The sequence below is a fragment of the Pteropus medius genome, unplaced genomic scaffold, assembly GCF_902729225.1.
Source record: "Pteropus medius unplaced genomic scaffold, Ma_sr-lr_union100, whole genome shotgun sequence".
Lineage (NCBI taxonomy): Eukaryota > Metazoa > Chordata > Mammalia > Chiroptera > Pteropodidae > Pteropus > Pteropus medius.
The window spans coordinates 6,925,867-6,944,279 of NW_024353908.1; the positions used below are offsets into that span (position 1 = coordinate 6,925,867).

Genomic DNA, 18,413 nt, shown 5'->3' on the forward strand with positions numbered 1-18,413 from the left:
ATGAACAACCAAAGTGACGAGGCATCTCAGAAAGAAAGAGAAAAATCTCCAGAAAATAAGCTTACAAACATAGAAATATGTGACTTAAATGACAGAGAATTCAGGATGGTACTTCTGAAAAAACTCAGTGAATTCTTAAATGAGTCAGTCATATCAACAATTTCAAGAATTGAAAAAACAACTAGATGAGCAGAGCAAGGAGATTGAATCTCTCAAAAACAAACAAACAAACAAAAAACAAATAGAACCTCTGGAGATGAAAAACACACTGCAAGAATTGAAAAATGAAACAAGCTTGAGAAATAGAGTCGACCAAATGGAGGAAAGGATCAGTGATATTGAAGACAGAAATTTAGAAATAAATCAGAAGGAAGAGAGAGAAACAGAGGAATGAAAAATAATGAAAGAGAAATTTAAGAACTAGCTGATACCGTCAGGAGAGGAAACATAAGAATAATTGACATTATCAAATGCGAGGAAAAGGAACAGGGATTAGAAAGCATTTTCAGACAAATAGTTTGATGAGAGTACCCCAAATCTAAGGAAGGAGCTGGAGCTTGGAATTCAAGAAGTCAACAGAACACCCAATTATCTCAACCCAAAAAGCCCTTCACCAAGGCACATTGTATTAAAATTATCAAAAATCAATGACAAAGACAAAATTCACAGGGCAGCCAGGGAGAAGAAAATGGTAACTTACAAAGGAAACCCCATTAGATTATCCTCAGAATACTCAGCACAAACCTTACAAGCCAGAGAGGAATAGAATCAAATATTTAAACTATTAAGTAAAAGGAACTACCAGCCTAGAAAAAAATGTATCCAGCTATGCTCTCCTTTAGATATTAAGGAGAAATTAAGACTTTTCCAAAAATAAAAAAATTGAGGGAATTCTCCAATGAGCCCTGCATTACGAGAAATACCGAAAGGGGTCAACTCACCTAAAACAAAATGACAAAATAATACATAGCTAAGAGTAAGATGACTAGCAGGCAGAGGAGTGCAACCCTTACTAAGAACAGGGCATTATAAGCTTAAATAATAAGTGAATTTTTATAACAAGAGAGTAATGAATGTTCAGCATACACAGGGAAAAACTGAGACAACGATGACCGAAAAGGGGATTCAAAGATACAAATTTGCAAAGGGGAATGGAGATAAGGCTTGTGCTGGAGAAAATGGATGACTGAATATATATATATGTGTATATATATATATATATACATATATATACATATATATATATACATATATATACATATATATATATTCAGTATAAAAGGATGACTGAATATATATATATATTCAGCATATATATATATATGCAGTATATATATCCTTTAGATATTCATAATAGTAACAACACACAAAGGATTCAGAAACAAAGTATATAACATAAAACAAGAAGAACCAGTGGGAAAACTCACAAAAGCTAATCAAAATAAAGAAAACTGAAACACAAGGACAAGGAAGCAATGGAAATACCAAGCTACCAGAAAGCAAAAGATAAAATAGCTATAAGAAGACCTCATATTTCAATAATCACCCTAAATGTAAATGGACTGAACTTACCAATAAAAAGGCACAGAGTTACAGAATGGATCAAAAAACAAAACCCAACCATATGCTGTCTCCAGGAGACACATCTCAGCTCCAAAACAAATACAGACTCAAAGTGAAAGGGTGGAAAATGATATTTCAAGCAAATGGCATTCAGAGAAAAGTGGGAATAGTGGTACTAATATCAGACGAAATAGACTTTGAAATAAAAAAAAAGTAAAGAAAGATACTGAGGAATACTTCATTATGATAAAGGGAATGATGCACCAAGAAGACATCACACTTATTAATATCTATGCTCCTAATCAGGAAGCCTTGAAATATATAAAGCAATTACTAACAGAACTAAAGGGAGAAACAGACCAAAACACTATCATAATAGGGGACCTATATATGCCACTGTCAGATATGGACAGATCATCCAAACAGAAAATCAATAAGGAAATAACATCCTTAAATGACACATTAGACCAAATGGACATAATCGATATTTATAGAGCCTCCCATCCCCAAACAGCTGCTTATACATTCTTCTCTAGTGCACATGGAACATTTTCAAGAATTGACCACATACTGGGACACAGAGATAGCCTCAACAAATAGAAGAGGGTTGAAATCATACCAACCATATTCTCTGATCATAATTCTTTGAAACTAGAGATCAACTGCAGAAAGAAATCAGGAAGAAACACAAATATATGGAGATAAACAACATGCTACTGAAGAATAACTGAGTCAGAGAAGAAATAAAAACAGAGATGAAGAGATACATAGAAATGAATGATAATGATAGTACAACATATCAAAACTTTTGGGACATGGCAAAAGCAGTCATAAGAAGAAAGTTCATATCATTACAGGCCTATCTCAAAAAATAAGAACAAGCCCAAATAAACAACCTAATGCTTCATCTTAAAAAACTAGAAAAGGAACTAGAAAAGTAAGAACAAATGAAGTGGAAAGTCAGCAGAAGGAAATAAATCACCAAAATTAGAGCAGAAATAAATGAAATTGAAAACAATAGAAAAAAAATGCAAAAAAAAGAGCTAGTTCTTTGAGAAGTTAATAAAATTGACAAACCTCTGGCTAGACTCACCAAAGAAAAAAGAGAAAGGACACAAATAAACAAAATCAGGAATGAAAGAGGGGAAATTATGACTGATATCCCAGAAATACAAAGGATCATACAAGAATACTATGAAAAAGTATACTATACCAAATTTAATAACCTAGAAGAAATGAACCAGTGCTTAGAGAAATAGAACCTCCAAGACTGAATCAAGAAGAACTGGAAAATGTAAATAGACCAATCAACAGTATAGAAATTGAAACAATCATCAAATACCTACCAAGAAGGAATGGCCCAGGATCGGATGGTTTCACCAGTGAATTCTATCAAACATTCAAAGAAGATTTAATACCTATTCTCCACAAACTCTTCCAAAAAATAGAAGAGGAGGCAATACTTCCTAACTCATTTTATGAGGCCACTATCACCCTGCTACCAAAATTTGGTAAAGATAACACAAAAAAAGAAAACTAACTACAGACCAATATCTTTCATGAACACAGATGCAAAAATCTTAAATAAGATACTAGTGAATCGAATACAGTAACATATTTAAAAGATTATACACCATGATCAAATGGGCTTCATCCCGGAGGCACATGGATGGTTCGATGTATACAAATCAATTAATATGATACACCACATAAACAAATTAAAAAATAAGAATCATATGATTATATCAATAGATGCATAAAAAGCCTTCGACAAGATACAGCATCCATTTATGATCAAAACACTTAACAAAATTGGTATAGAAGGAAAATACCTTAACATAATAGAGGCCATATATGTCAAAACCTCAGCTAACATACCTAATGGCGAAAAATTAAAAACCTTCGCTCTAAGATCAGGAACAAAGCAAGGCTGTCCACTATAGTCACTGTTATTCAATATAACATTGGAGGTCTTAGCAAGTGCAATCAGACAAGAGAAAGACATAAAGGCATCCAAATAGGAAATGAAGAAGTCAAACTGTCAATATTTGCGGATGACATGATTCTCTATATAGAAAACTCTAAAGACTCCACAAGAACAATACTAGAAACAATCAGCAAATACAGTAAAGTCTCTGGGTACAAAATCAATGTTCAAAAATCCATAGTGTTCCTATGCTCTAATAATGTAGCATCAGAAAAAGAAGTGGAAAAAATAATTCCTTTTGCAATTGCAACAAAAAGAATAAAATGCCTAGGAATAAATTCAATGAAACATGTGAAGGACTTATATAATGAAAACTACAAGATCCTATTAAAAGAAATCGAAGAAGATACAAAGAAATGGAAAGATATTCCGTGTTCTTGGATTGGAAGAATCGATATAGTTAAAATGACCATATTACCTAAAGCATTACACAGATTTAATACAGTCCTCATCAAAATCCCATTGGCGTTTTTTAAAGAAATAGAACAAGAAATCATCAGATTTGTATGGATGCGCAAAAGACCCCTAACTGCCCAAGCCATCCTGAGAAAAAAGAACTCTGCTCAACTTCAAATTATACTACAAAGCGACAGTAATCAAAATAGCATGGTATTGGCAGTAAAACAGATACATGGACAAGTGGAACAGAATTGAGAGTCCAGAAGTAAACCAATATTTATATGGGCAAATAATTTTCAACAAAAAAGCCAAAAACATACAGTGGAGAAAGGAAAGCCTCTTCAATAAATGGTGCTGGGAAAACTGTAAAGCCACCTACAAAAGAATGAAATTAGACTGTTGTCTATCACAACAACCAAAATAAACTCAAAATGGATTAAGGACCTGAATATAAGACCTGAAACAATAAAATGCATAGAAGAAAACATAGGAACGAAACTCAAGGACCTTGTATTTAAAGAGGATTTTACGAATTTGACCTCAAAGACAAGGGAAGTAAAAGCAAAAATAAATGAATGGAACTACATCAAACTAAAAAGCTTCTGCTCAGCAAAAGAAACCATCAACAAGGTAAAGAGACAACCATACGAATGGGAAAATATATTTGCAAGCAACGCCTCTGAAGAGGGCCTAATATCCAAAATATACAAAGAACTCATATAACTCAATAACAACAAAACAAATGATGTAATCAAAAAATGGGCAGAGGACCTGAATAGACACTTAATCCTAGAGGACTTACAAATGGCCAACAAATATTTGAAAAGGTGCTCAACATCGCTCGCTATTAGGGAAATGCAAATCAAAACAACAATGAGATACTATCTCACATCTGTTAGAAGAATTATAATCAACAGGACAAATAATAACAAATGTTGGAGATGATGCAGAGAAAAAGGAACCCTCATACACTGCTGGTGGGACTGCAAATTGGTACAGTCACTATGGAAAACAGTATGGAGGTTCCTCAAAAAACTAAGAATTGATTTACCATATGATCCAGGAATTTCTCTATTGGGTATTTACCCCAAAGGTTTGAAAACCCACATCCATAAAAATATTTGCACACCGATGTTCATAGGAGCATTATTCACAGTGGCCAGGACATGGAGCAACCGAAGTGTCCTACAATAAATGATTGGCTAAAAAAACTGCGGTACATATATACAATGGAATATTACTCAGCCTTAAGAAGAGATGAAATACTGCTATTTGCAACAACATGGATGGACCTTGAGATACTCATGCTAAGCGAAATAAACCAGACAGAAAAAGTTGAAAATCACATGATATCTTTACATGTGGGATATAAAACTAAAAGCAACAAATGAATACGACAAACAGAGACTCATGGACATGGACTATAGACTAGTGGTTACCACAGGGTAGGGTGTCAGGGAGGAGGGGAGAGGTAGATGGTTAAAGGGGGTCATATATAGGGGGTAGGGGTGAAGTGGGTAAAGGAGACCAAATATATGATAGCTGAAGGCAACTGGACTCTGGGTGGTAAACACAATAGAATATACAGATGTCAAATTATAATGTACACCTGAAAATTATATAATTGTATTAACCAATGTTACCCCAATAAACTTAATAAAAAATAATTTAAAAAAATAGAAGAAAAAAAAGATAATGAATGCTGTTTTTTAAAGAGTAAGTTTTATTGGAAGTACCTCAGTTCTATACTGTGGGAAAAATATATTTAAGTCCACTAAATGATTAAGGAAACAGAATGATATTTGTAAGCAAATTAATAGTCTTGGTTATGGCGCTGCTTTGTGGCAGCACGAGAAGTGGTTGAGAACTTTAACTGTAGAATTAAATGTGGAATCGGTGAGGCCTAGGTTTATATGTAACTTCTGTAAACCTTGATGTCCTCTTTCTTCAAATAGGGATAATCATAGTGTTCCTACATCAGTATTATTGTGATGATTATATATTAAATGGTTAATATAGAAGGAACTTGGAAAAGGAACTGTCATGTAAGTGCTATGTATGTTATTGATGATAGCCACCATCATTACTTATATTACTTAGAACCTTTCCTAGTATGTAACAAGTACTCAATTAAATATTGAATATCATTTATATTATCTGCTTTAATTCTAAAATGATATATTTGATCTTAATTTGAACAAGTAAACTATACTAAGAATGATAATAGGTGATTTTATAGAGTTATCTATGGTAACTAAGACTACCAGGTAAAGGTTAAAGAATTATAAGTCTGGAGGAGGAAAAAGAAATGGCATAGATGATAGAAGCTTTGTTCATCTCTCTGGTGACCAAATCAAGGTTGTGATGGAAACGAAGAGCAGCAGCAAGGAAAAAATCACCTGAGATCTAAATGAACAAGGCATACAACTAGGGAGAAATCCAAGAAATCACTCTGCAATGTCAGAAAGTAGGACGAGTGAGGACGCGGGACTGCCTAGTCCTGAGCAGCTAAGATGGAGGCTGCGGCATTGGCAGCAGCAGACACCTCTTAAAGGGGTCGCGTCCACAAGCAGATTTTCATGGTGACCGACCAGCACGACCACATGCAGATTCAGTTGCACCCAGGAGGCACGAGGGACTTACAGGGAGACATTGTTGGAGCGAGGGCCAAGTAGAGACTTGCTCTGTGCCGGCGGTATCCATTGTACCCTGTTAAGCCCTCCCCCATACCAGTGCGCTGGACACAGTGCCACCATAGCCATGACATCATCAAACTGGATAACAGAGGTCACTCCGCCCAGAGGACTCCCTGACACCAGGTATATCCTCAGCAAGTCAGGTGCTCCTTGCTGAGCAGCGCCTAGACTCACACCGGAGGCAGCTGGCCTTGGTTTCTGGTGTGGCCTTTTGAGGCAACTATAAGCACAGCACATGTGGATTGCTTGCTGAATCTTAACAAATCCTACTCCAGAGGGGTAGAGGCTCGGAGTAAATTGCCTGCAGCTAAACCCCTTTCAGGACTTTGCCACTGGATACCTACTTCTCAAATTCACACTAGTAAGACCAGGAGACTTAGGAGCTTTGCTTAGTAGATAGAAACAGACACGAAAAGGCAGCCAAAATGGGAAGACAAAGAAGCAGAAACCATATGAGAGAACAGAACAGAGATCCAGATATAATAGAGTCAAGTAATCTAACAGATGCAGAGTTCAAAACACAGGTTATAAAGAACCTGTGAACTTTTGGGAAGTGTAGAGAACTCCAACGGAGATAAAAACATGAAAGTGGAAATTGAAATCATACAAGGGAATCAATCTGAAACGAAGAAAACATTATCTAAGATTAGCAGTACATTAAATGGAATAAACGAAGGAATAAACAAAGCGAATCAAGAAAAGGATCAAATGCCCTATCTCAAGGACAGGAAAGGCAAGGACATGCAAGCAGAATGGCAAGAGATAAGATGCCAAAACTATAAAAATAATTTAAGGAGCATACGGGACACTATTAAGGGTCCAAATATCCTATGATTGGTGTAACTGAAGAAAATCAAGATTTTAACAGCTATTTGAAGAAATAATGAAGGAAAACTTCCCTAACCTGGTGAAAAAATGGACATAAAACCCCAAGAAGCTCAGAGAATTCCAATAATCAGGAATCCAAAGAGGCTCATACCAAGACACATCATAATTAAAATGCTAAAGGTTAAATACAAAGAAAGAATATTAAAAACAGCAAGAGAAAAGTAGATAGTTACTTATAAGGGAACACCCATAAGACTGGCAGCTGATTTTTCAAAAGATGCCATGCAGGACAGAGGGCAAAAAACATTCAACAGGATGAAAACCCAGGATCTACAACAAAGAATAATTTATTCAGTAAAGCTATCATTTAGAGTTGAAGGACAGATAAAGATCTTTCCAGACAAAAATAAGATAAAGGAATTTATCAACACCAAGCCAGTATTACAGGAAATGTTGGAAAGACTTCTTTAAGAAGAAAAAACATGTATCAAAAACAGGAATAAAGAATGGTGTCTACGGCTATTCCACCCTGAACAAGCCTGATCCTGTCTGATCTCAGAAGCTAAGCAGAGTCAGATATGGTTAGTACTTGGATGGGAGACTGCCTAGGAAGATCAGATGTTGTAGGTGTAAAAAATAAAAAATAAGGAATTGTAAGCTGACAAGATCCTTGCAATCTGTGAGGTCACCTAAAAAACAAAACGAAACAAAAAAAAAGAATGGTAACAACTGCATTTCTATCAATAAGTACCTTAAATGGAAAAGAATTAAGTGTGCCAACCAAAAGAAAGAGTGGCTGAAAGGATAAGAAAACAAGACTCCTACATATGAAAAGGAAGAGGATGGAAAAAGATATTGCTTTGATGGACTTAGAAGGTATTTAAGTAAGACAGAGAGAGATAAACACTATATGATTTCGCTTATATGTGGAACTTAAGGAATAAAAAGAAAAAACTAATCAAAACAGACTCACAAATATAGTGGACAATTTGGTGATGAACACATGGGCGGGGCTTAGTTGGAAATGGGGTGAAGGGTTAAAGAAGTACATGTTAGTAGCTAATGGATGGTCACAGGGATGGGGAGCATAGCACAGAGAATGCAGTTAGCATTAATATGTTGGCTAGGTGGAGGGCCATGGGAGGGAGGGAGCAATTGGGGGGATCCTTTTATGAACTATATAGATGTATAACCAAAGTACTGTATACTTGACATTAATTAAAATAAATAAATTTTAAAAATTGTAAGTCCAATGAATATTAATCTGTATTTAACAAATAGTATTTAAAAAATTAAAAGCATATATATACATACATATATATGTATATATATACAAAATCATTCTTAATATTTAGAGTAAGAGATTCCTTTGAATCATTTTTCAGCATGAAAAACTTATATTTACCCAGCTCATGCCCTATTAATTCTATTCAATTAATTTAGGTTTTATTATTTTAATATAAAAAAAGATTACCTTATCTAGTGTATTTCCAACCAAGCCCTAGAAGATACAAGTTATTCGACTTGTCTGTGAGTAAAAATATATTAGAAACTTACTGAATTTTTGAAGATAATTATGTTAGTAACATTTATGGCAACTGCCTTTGCTAGTAGTATTAGTTTCACATTTGTTTTCATACCTTTAACTTCATCTTTAAATTCATCATATCAAGAAGACGAGCCTTATTTCCATATTTATTGCTTTCCAGATATTTATACTATATGTTTATTTAAAAAATAGCAATGGGTATAATTTTGAATGTGCAAAGCAAATGAAATATGATTGCAAAAGATCTAGTGAGTTTTTCCCTTTTGGGGTCAGGAAAATAGCTAGCAGAGTGGAGAAATTCATCTGCATTTGAGTCTTCTTTACAGACACTCTGGAAAACCAATACAATAGATACCTGACCCTCCTATTATTATTCTTCTGAATAAGCAAGAACAGACTTAAATCAAAAGGTATAAAATCTTGAGATTTGTAATGAGCTGGTTCATATCAGGAAGAAAATTTCTAACTTATATTTACCAAAGAAGCCAAAAGATAGCCAAAGATATTTCTTTTCTTAACTCTTTGATAGAGTCCAATAAATCTGTCACCTTGAATTTTTATTTCCGTTTTATTTATTTTTCCCCTTTACTATGTCCAATGACAGTGGAAAGAATTGGGAATCAAAATTCTCTAGCGTAAGTTTGCACTCTTGTTAATTAACTGTCACCTGGTTTGACTTACTCAACTTTTTGAGTCTCAGTTTCTTTATTCTAAGAAGTACGTTAATTCTAAATTTTAGATGCAATATAAAATTTGTTAATATTTTATGGATAGTTATGAACATAGATGGCTAAGACTTATGCCCTGAGACATGTAGCTAAGAAATGTTATGTTGTACCCAGTCAACCACTGGTGGCTCTCTGGATTAGCAAGGATGCAAGCAGCTCTTCAAGAGACTGGAGGGTTAAATTGTGCTTCCTAAAGCTCAAGGTGGTATGACTGGGTCTGAATTCTCATTTAAGGAAACTCTACTTTCTGAGTGAAAGGAAAAATATCACAAAGGGCTATGTATATCTGTATTTCTGTATATAATTGTGTGTGTGTGTGTGAGTGTGTGTGTGTGTGTGTACTCAATCACTTTATTACCCGAAAGTCTATTAGTATCAGGCAAAGTGCTAAGCATTGGGAATGTGAAAATGGGAAAGGCACTGTTTGTTCTCCTTTGAGTTGCTCAGAGTCTAATTGGGGTGACAATCTAGCTAATGAGTAAATGTGGTTTATTGTTATAAGTCCTATTGCAGATTTAGAAAGATTTCTATTAGGAGATAGTAAAGCAGAGCAAGAAAGGAAAGAGCATTGATGGCAGAGGACCAACCTTTGCATATGCCTAACATGAGAGGAAGCATGGAGCAAGGATATGAGGATAGATCATTTAGGGTCATATAAGCACAATCATGGCATTGAACTTTATTCTGAGATAATGGGCACTCAAGATTATATATAATGTAGGTCTTTCCCACCTTGAGTCCAGAAAGGGCATAAACTAGTTGTAAAAGCCCTCTGGAGCCGGGTGCCTCAACAAAATGGGTCCAGTTCCTTTCAGCCCCATTTTATTCTCTCTTTCAAGATCCTATTTCTTTTTGGTGTATCTTCCATCCTTTGCTTCCCATGTGGTGGTGTCCACATTCTGGGGACCTTCTTTTGCTTTTCCTTGTGTAGTTTTCTGTCATTTTCTGAAAGTGATTGAACCAAAACATTACTTTCATGTGTTGATAATGGCTGATAATGATTAGATGAATTACTCTTTCAAGGAGCGTTGGGTTTTAAAAACAATTAGGATTATAACAGTGATTTAAAAAGGCTCCCATTTTTCATGGTCTTTACTGGTCCTTACTCATAAGGATTTAAATTGAAATTCAGATAATACTTGGAATCTTTTTGTTGTTGTTGTTCACATAAAATTAGAAACATATTCATTTTGTCTTAATGATTGCTTAACCTAGTGGAAGAGTGGAATGTGGAATATCAGAAAACAGGGCTGCAATCCGGCCAGTGTCCTTCAATTAAATCCATAACTGCCTTTCCCTTTACCTCTGCGAAGGGCAGAATGAACATGAAATGAACTCTAACAAGGCTACATATACTGATGACACCTCACTGATTAACTTGTATCCTTTTTTTCCCCTGTGGGACCATACAACACAAACTTTCCCCAGGCTTCTTTGGTAATTTGTTTGTGACAATTAAACAAAAAAGTATATGTAAAACACCTAGCACTGCATCTGACACATAGCAAGTACTCAAGGAGTATAAATTCTCCTCTTTTATACATAGAGATTTCTAGTGCCACATCAATACCTAGAGATTCATGTGACAGTGATTAAGAGGTTTGATTCTTGGGTCAGAAAGACCAGAGTTGATTTTTGGTCTCACTGCTGATCCTCAAACACATCCACTGTACTCCCATCTTCAAGCCTCTGCTCTTGCACCTTTTGCTGCTTCTAATCTGTTATTCCATGCCTTTGCTTGACTAACTCTCTTATCTTCTAGTGTTTTCTCAACTCTCACTTGTTCCATGAGTTCTATTTGTATTATTTTATTTGATATTATTACTTACCTCCCTTTTTCCATCACTCTGGATCCAAAATAACCTACTCTATTTTTTAATAAATTTATAATTTCCAAATTTAATGTATATATTATTATCAGTCTTGTTTTTTGTTTTGTTTTGTTTTGTTTTGTCTGATTACCCCCACGGGCATGCAGGCTTTTCAAGAGCATAAGTATTTTCTGTTTCATTCATGGATGGATCTCAGGTGTTTAAGTCTGTTGCTGGCACAGAGGAACAAAAATGTTCTTGAAAGCTATGAAAATTAAATGAGATAATGAAGAGCTTGACACCCAGTGAAAGCTCAAGAAATGTTATAAAAAATATAAAGGAAAACACAAGATATCTTTCTGGACAATTGAGATTTTTCCATGTTGTTATGGACTGAATGTTTGTGTTCCCCCAAATCCATAGGTTGAAGCCCTAACTCCCGGTATTGCTGTATTTTGAGTAAGTAATTAAGGATAACTAAGGTCAAAAGAGCGGGGGGCTATGATTTGATAGAATTAGTCTTTAAAAGAAGAGACACCAGAGAACTCACTATATCTCTCAAGAAGGAAGCCTTCTACAAGCCAAGAAGAGAGTCCTTACAAGAAATCAGAACTTTGATTTTGGACTTTCAGCCTCTAGAACTGTGAGAAAATAAATCTCTTTTGTTTAAGTTGCCCAGTCTGGGTATTTTGTTATAGCAGCATGTGCTGACAAATACATACATGTTTGGATATTTTTGTATATTTTGCAAAGAAGAGCTTGCTTCTGAATAAATATTACTTTGAAATAATATGATATCCTGTTTCTTGTGGGGTCAAACACTTTCTCATGACTTAGTTTACATAACTTCACCATCTCCCTATGCACTATAGAGGTCACACATTATTACCCTTATTGCCATTTTGCATGTGGAGAAATGGGCTCAGGAAGGTTAAGAGATTCATATAAGGTCACACAGTGAAATATGCTAGGAATCTGGGTGTCTAATCCGCAGCTGCATTTACCACACTACAATGCTTCACAAGGCCAAATGTACTCTTACTGAAAATATAACAATTTTAGACTCTAAAAATCTTGTGAGCTCCATAATCATTTAGTAAGACAATATCTGTTTCTCATTATAGATATTGTGTTTCTCACTATAGCTCAGCTGAATGGTAAGCATAGTTAAAGAGTACGATGAAGGGGAGAAGAGCTAAAAATTTCTAGCTGCTAGTTTCATCACACTTTTTTTACTCTGATCTGACTACCTGATAATCATAGATTATAACTTAAAAAAGAATACTGATCTCATTTTTCCATATAAATATTATTCCAACAGAACTTTTTTCTGCTTTATCTCAGTAACACCAGTAGCAGGGATCTCTCCCCACACTCATCTCATCATTGTTCTCTATCAGCCTATGTTTGCTTTTGAGTGGATTGTCTCATCTTTAGTTCAATTTTAAAGTCCAGTGTGGGTTCTGTGGTAAGGTAAGTTAGGTAAGTTATGGTAAGGTAAGTGCAGACAAAAGATGATCAACAGTTCTAATCCAGTCACTGCCAGGGGCATAGTGTTTAGATCTCAAAGCTTTGTCTAGACCTGAGGAGAAAGAATACTGTGATTGATTATCAATATCTACCATGGACGAGAAGGGCAGAATGGCAACATAAATGCTGTGGTTTGCTATGCATAGCCTAGAATTTCAAATATCCAAAACCCTTCCCAGATCACAGGGCTCACACAAGGCCATAAAAAACATCTTCTAGCCTAGGAAAAATTTAGAGTACTTTATTTCCATAAGAATACATATTTCTGATTCACTTGCAGTATGACTGCTTTTGGGAATGATTCAAATGAAACGAATGAGTATATTTCAGTTATTTCAAAAGAGGATATTTTTAAGAACATTTCATCCGGCAAACTCACTGAGATAGGTCACTCTTAGATACTAAGTTAGAGCAACCTGAAAAATTAACTTACATGAAAAATATTTAAAAATATAACATTTTCTCATGTAAGAACAATTATTTCACCCTGAATTATTGGGCACTAATGAACTAATCAGGAACCAATCAGACAACTAAACACAGACCAAAGGAACTTAGTATTGCCCTAATTATGGCCACATAGGGTTTACTCCAGCTCTCAGATATTGGAAACTACCCTGGAGTGTAAATTGATAAAGCGTATTTGCTATATGTGTTGTGTGTGTGGAACACACCCTACGGTGGCCGCTAGTGATTCATGTTCTTATACAGTCCACTCTGCTTGAGTGTGGGCAGGACTTGTGACTTGGTTTTAAGAAATAGAACATGAAAAAAGGGATGGAGATGCTACTTCCAAGATTATGTTTCTTTATATAAGACTCCATCTTTGTAGATTGGAAAGAGAGAGATTCTCCTGCTGGTCTTGAAGCAAAGCAACCATATTGTAAACTACCTATGGAGAGGGTTATGTGGTAGTGAATTGCAAACAGCTTCTAGCACCTGTGAGTGGCTTCCATCTGGCATCCAGCAAGAAGCTAGTCTCTTGTCAGACAGCTGCAAGGAAATAAATTTTGCCAATAGCTTGAATAAGCTTGAGAGTGGATTCTTCCCCAGTCAGGCTTTCAGATAACACAGCCCACCTGGCACTTTGATTGCAGTCTGGTAAGGCATTGAGCTGAGGATCCAACCAACTAAGTTAATAAATGTGTGTTAATTTGGTAAATTTATGTAATTACTTAAACAGAAATAGAAAAAAATAATATAAAGTCAGGGGAGGAATTTAAAATGTGAACTTTGGACTTGAATAATGGAATTATAAGGTTTTAGTCATCCTCAAAATGTCAAGCATGAGAGAACCTGTTAAAAGACGGAAGTAGAGACATCGAAAGTATACAACTTGTAACATGTATGATTATCCCCTGGACAGTGTTTTTTACTTTTTATGTTCCCAAAACATGTTTTGGTTGAATGCTTGAAAGAATTAAACTATCTGTGTCTCTGCAGTTATCTCATTATACACTTTAGCATCCTCTAAAACTATGTCAACTGTTTGAGCAGAACAATTTGCTGCCTTGACTTTGCTCTTTTATATGTGTAGGAGTTAGCTCTCTCATGTTTCAGTAAACATACTTTGGCCTTTGGTGTCTGCTTAACAGAATGTAATACTTCTTATCTTTTACTTGCATCAAGATGTACTCTGTTCTTATTCCACATAACCCCCCAATTTTATAATCTGAAAGCCTTTCCTTGTAACCTTTGTTTTTGAGCACACATCCTCAGTTTTAGCAGGAGTGAATTTTATGCTTGGTTGTATTTTGATCCTTTGAATAGATTGTGGTGCACTCATGTAGCATAGCATAAGGCTGAAACCACTATCCCTTGCTACCCTTGGAGAGATTTTTACTCTTAAATGGCCATTAATAAATCTGTTGATGCAGACAGGGGATATTTTAAAGTTTATTAGCTTAAATGTTAAAGGATTAAGTGGTAAATTTGCAGTAAAAGAATGAAAAAAGGATTGATAACCACGTTTTTAGATTTGGTAGAGGATTTTCTTTTCCTTTTAGAATCAGATATGAAGACACTTGAAACATGTTGTCATGACAGGGGCAGCTGCAAATCTCTTGTGACTATGCTCGTGTTTGGACCAGGTAAAACTAATCAAGTTAGCTGAAAGTCCCAGTGGCAGATACTGCAGAACAATGTGTCTGTCATGGTTGGATCCTGGTTAAAATCCTAATTAAGATGCTCCGAGAATGCTCTCTGAGTCCAGGGACGTCTCTCATGGTGCCATGGCAGGCAAATGCATCATGCCTGCTCTGTGAGCAATTTGTTCTTAAGGCAACTCAGGTTAAGATAGCAGTGAAGGAGCCTTCCTGGCTTTCAAAACAAAGGCCTAAGAAGCAGGTTCTCTCTAGCTCAAATTCATTAGGGGAACCTGGTTGTATAGGAAAGATCCTTATAGAAAAATACCTATGGCAGGCTAAGAGGATATACAAACTCTATGGCTAGTAAGATTTACCCTTTGCTTTTTACATAAATGAGGTTGAAATGTGGTTATTCATATTTTCCTTGTCCCTTCACCACAAATTTATATATATAACTTTAAAAAATCAGTCAAGTAAATAAGCACTAAAATTCAGTTTGCTGTGCATTAGATTAATTTTTTTCTGTGGTTATCAAGTTTGTCCAGACTATATTATTATGATAGTATAATGATAATGATTATGACCATGACTATCATTGTCATGAAGGTCATCATCATCATTAACAACTATTTACTTAATCATTCTAGCAGTGTTGAGTATTTAGTTCAAATACAAAAACAAACCCATCAGTGCTGTTTCACTGGCTTCCTTTCCAAAATATGCATTGTTGAAAAATGATGCTTCTTTCTGGGGAAATGGACACATATTACCTTTTTGCTACGAAAGTCTTTCCACAGGAATGATTCTTGGAATAATTAAAAAAAAATTATTAGATTAAATTCACATAACTAAAACACACCATACTGTCCATTTTAAAGTGTATAATTCAGTGGATTTTAGTGCATTTGCACTGTACAGTTATTGTCACTGATTGCAGAATATTTTCATGATCCCAAACGAATACCCTGTACCAACTAAGCATCACTTGCCACTTCCCTCTTACTATAGCTCCTGGCAATGACTAGGCTTCTTTCTGTCTTGAGAGATCTGCCTTTTCTGGGTATTTCATATAAATGGAAGAATGCAATATATGGCCTTTTACATTTGGCTCCTTCACATAGGATAATGTTTTCAAAGTTCATTCATGTTATGGTGTGCATCAGTACTTCATTCCTTTTTATGGCTGAGTAATATTCTATTGCATGGCTATATCACATTATATATATATATATATATATATATATATATATATATATATATATATATCCATTGATGAACATTTGAGTTATTTCTATCTTTTGACTATTATGAATAGTGCTAGTATAAAGATTTTTGTTAGAATTTTGATTTGAATACATGTCTTCAATTCTTTTGGGTCTTGGAATGATTTTAAGGTTTGATTTTGAGTTTTTAAACCTGGTCAACACCAGTTTCAACAATGCTATAGCGTTTTGCATGTTATATTTCTAAGAGAGTCAAGAAGGAGCTGTTTGATTTTGGAAGGATGAAGGTGACTGTGGCAGATAAAATACATGCGGAGGAGGACAAGGAGCATGGGCCCTCTCTGAGGTAAATATAATTTCTCATCATCTGATTTACTGGTAGTGTTTGAGATTGTCTCTACTTGCCTATGATTCTTAGTCTGTCTATATTCATCTGTGTTTTCAGGAATAAGTTCTATTTCTATACAGTTACTCTATGTTTAATAATATGCTTAAACAGTGAACATTTAATCCATTAATTGTCTAAAATTATGAGATCTAATGAACATAAATCAGGATATTTAGGCACTGTAGACCAGGATCCATTAATAACTATTTTGTGTTTGATGACAATTTTCGTTCCTGTGTGTTCTAAAGCACAAGAAGACCAAAATTTATTTTTCCAAGCAGGTAATAAAAGGAATAATAATTATAATCCTTATCTGTAAAATGGAGTTAATAATAGGGTTACTGTGAGGATTAAGTAACAATATATTTAAATTGCTTTAAACATTGCCCTAAATATTAGTCAATCATTATTATTACTCATTCAATGCACAGCAACAAAAATGATAATTTAAAAAGTAAATCAAACCACGTCATCCCCCTTCAATGTCTTTCCACTTTACTGACTCAGTAAAAAATTTGTCCGAATGATTTCACTTCTAATTTCCCAAAGTTTTTCTTCTTGCTTACTCTGCTGCAACCACGCTGTTTCCTTTCCTAAAACAGATTAAGATTTCTCTGCCTCAGGGATTTGGCACCAGCTTCTCCCTCTGCTGGGAGTGTTTGTATTCTATACTTCTCTTGGCTGGTTGCTCCTCTTCTCGTGGAAATTTGCTTCAGTGTTACTTTCCTGTAGATGCCTTGCTTGCTAAAAGGGACCTTCCATTATGAATTTCTATTTCTATTCCTATTTGCTATAGTCAAATGATAGCTTAATTATAACCTGCAGTTATTTTATTTAATTACCCACTGACTTTCTAAGTCTCTTGAAAGGACTGATATTTAGCACAATGTTTAGATATTTATGATATATATTTATCAATATTTTCTAAATAAATATAAACTATTTCTGGAGAGTTAAGTAAGTATTTTATAAGTATGATTATATACTATGTTTTATATACTCTCGTGATAGGTATCATCAACTCTCATAAAATTTTAAAATTATTTATATATTCTTTTACATATTTTATTTTTCATTCCTCAGAGGATTTGAAATAACAATACTGTTGAGTTTTGGTTATGGACTGAATCACTTAAGGCATGTTTTGACTTTGCAGTGTTCGTTTTATATGGTAATTCAGTTTTAAGTAGACTCAGTAAAAGAGGGAATTAAGAGTAGAAAGATCTAAATTCTATATTAGATACTTGAAGGTCCTTAGATTCCTAAAATAATTTCTTTCTTTTGGTAGCTGAATCTTAACTTTTTTGGAGAATCATCTAGTTCCTACTCTCCATTCATATGTTTCAAGAGTGGGCATGTGACTTTTTCTTGCCTCCTCATAAATCAAGTTCTTCAGGTCACAGTGATTGCTCAGAGTAGAAACTGACAAACTTTTTTTTGTAAAGGGCCAGACACAAAATATTTCCACCTCGTAGGCTATATAGTCTCTGTCTAACTATTCAACTCTGTCATTATATCATGAAAGCAGCCTAGATTATGTAAACAAATGGGCATGGCTTTGTTTCATTTCAACTTTGCTAACAACTGGTGATGGACCACACCTGGTCTGTTAGTTGTAGTTTTC

At 34.9% G+C, this 18,413-nt stretch overlaps 1 protein-coding gene and 1 pseudogene across 1 annotated transcript in view; one reads left to right on the forward strand and one right to left on the reverse strand.

Annotated features, from left to right (window-relative positions):
* The window catches only part of TAFA1 (TAFA chemokine like family member 1), a 509,838-nt gene that overhangs the window by 21,784 nt on the left and 469,641 nt on the right, over positions 1–18,413 (reverse strand). The gene's annotated exons all lie outside the window — the stretch shown is intronic.
* Positions 7,985–8,103, forward strand: LOC120593861 (uncharacterized; annotated as a pseudogene).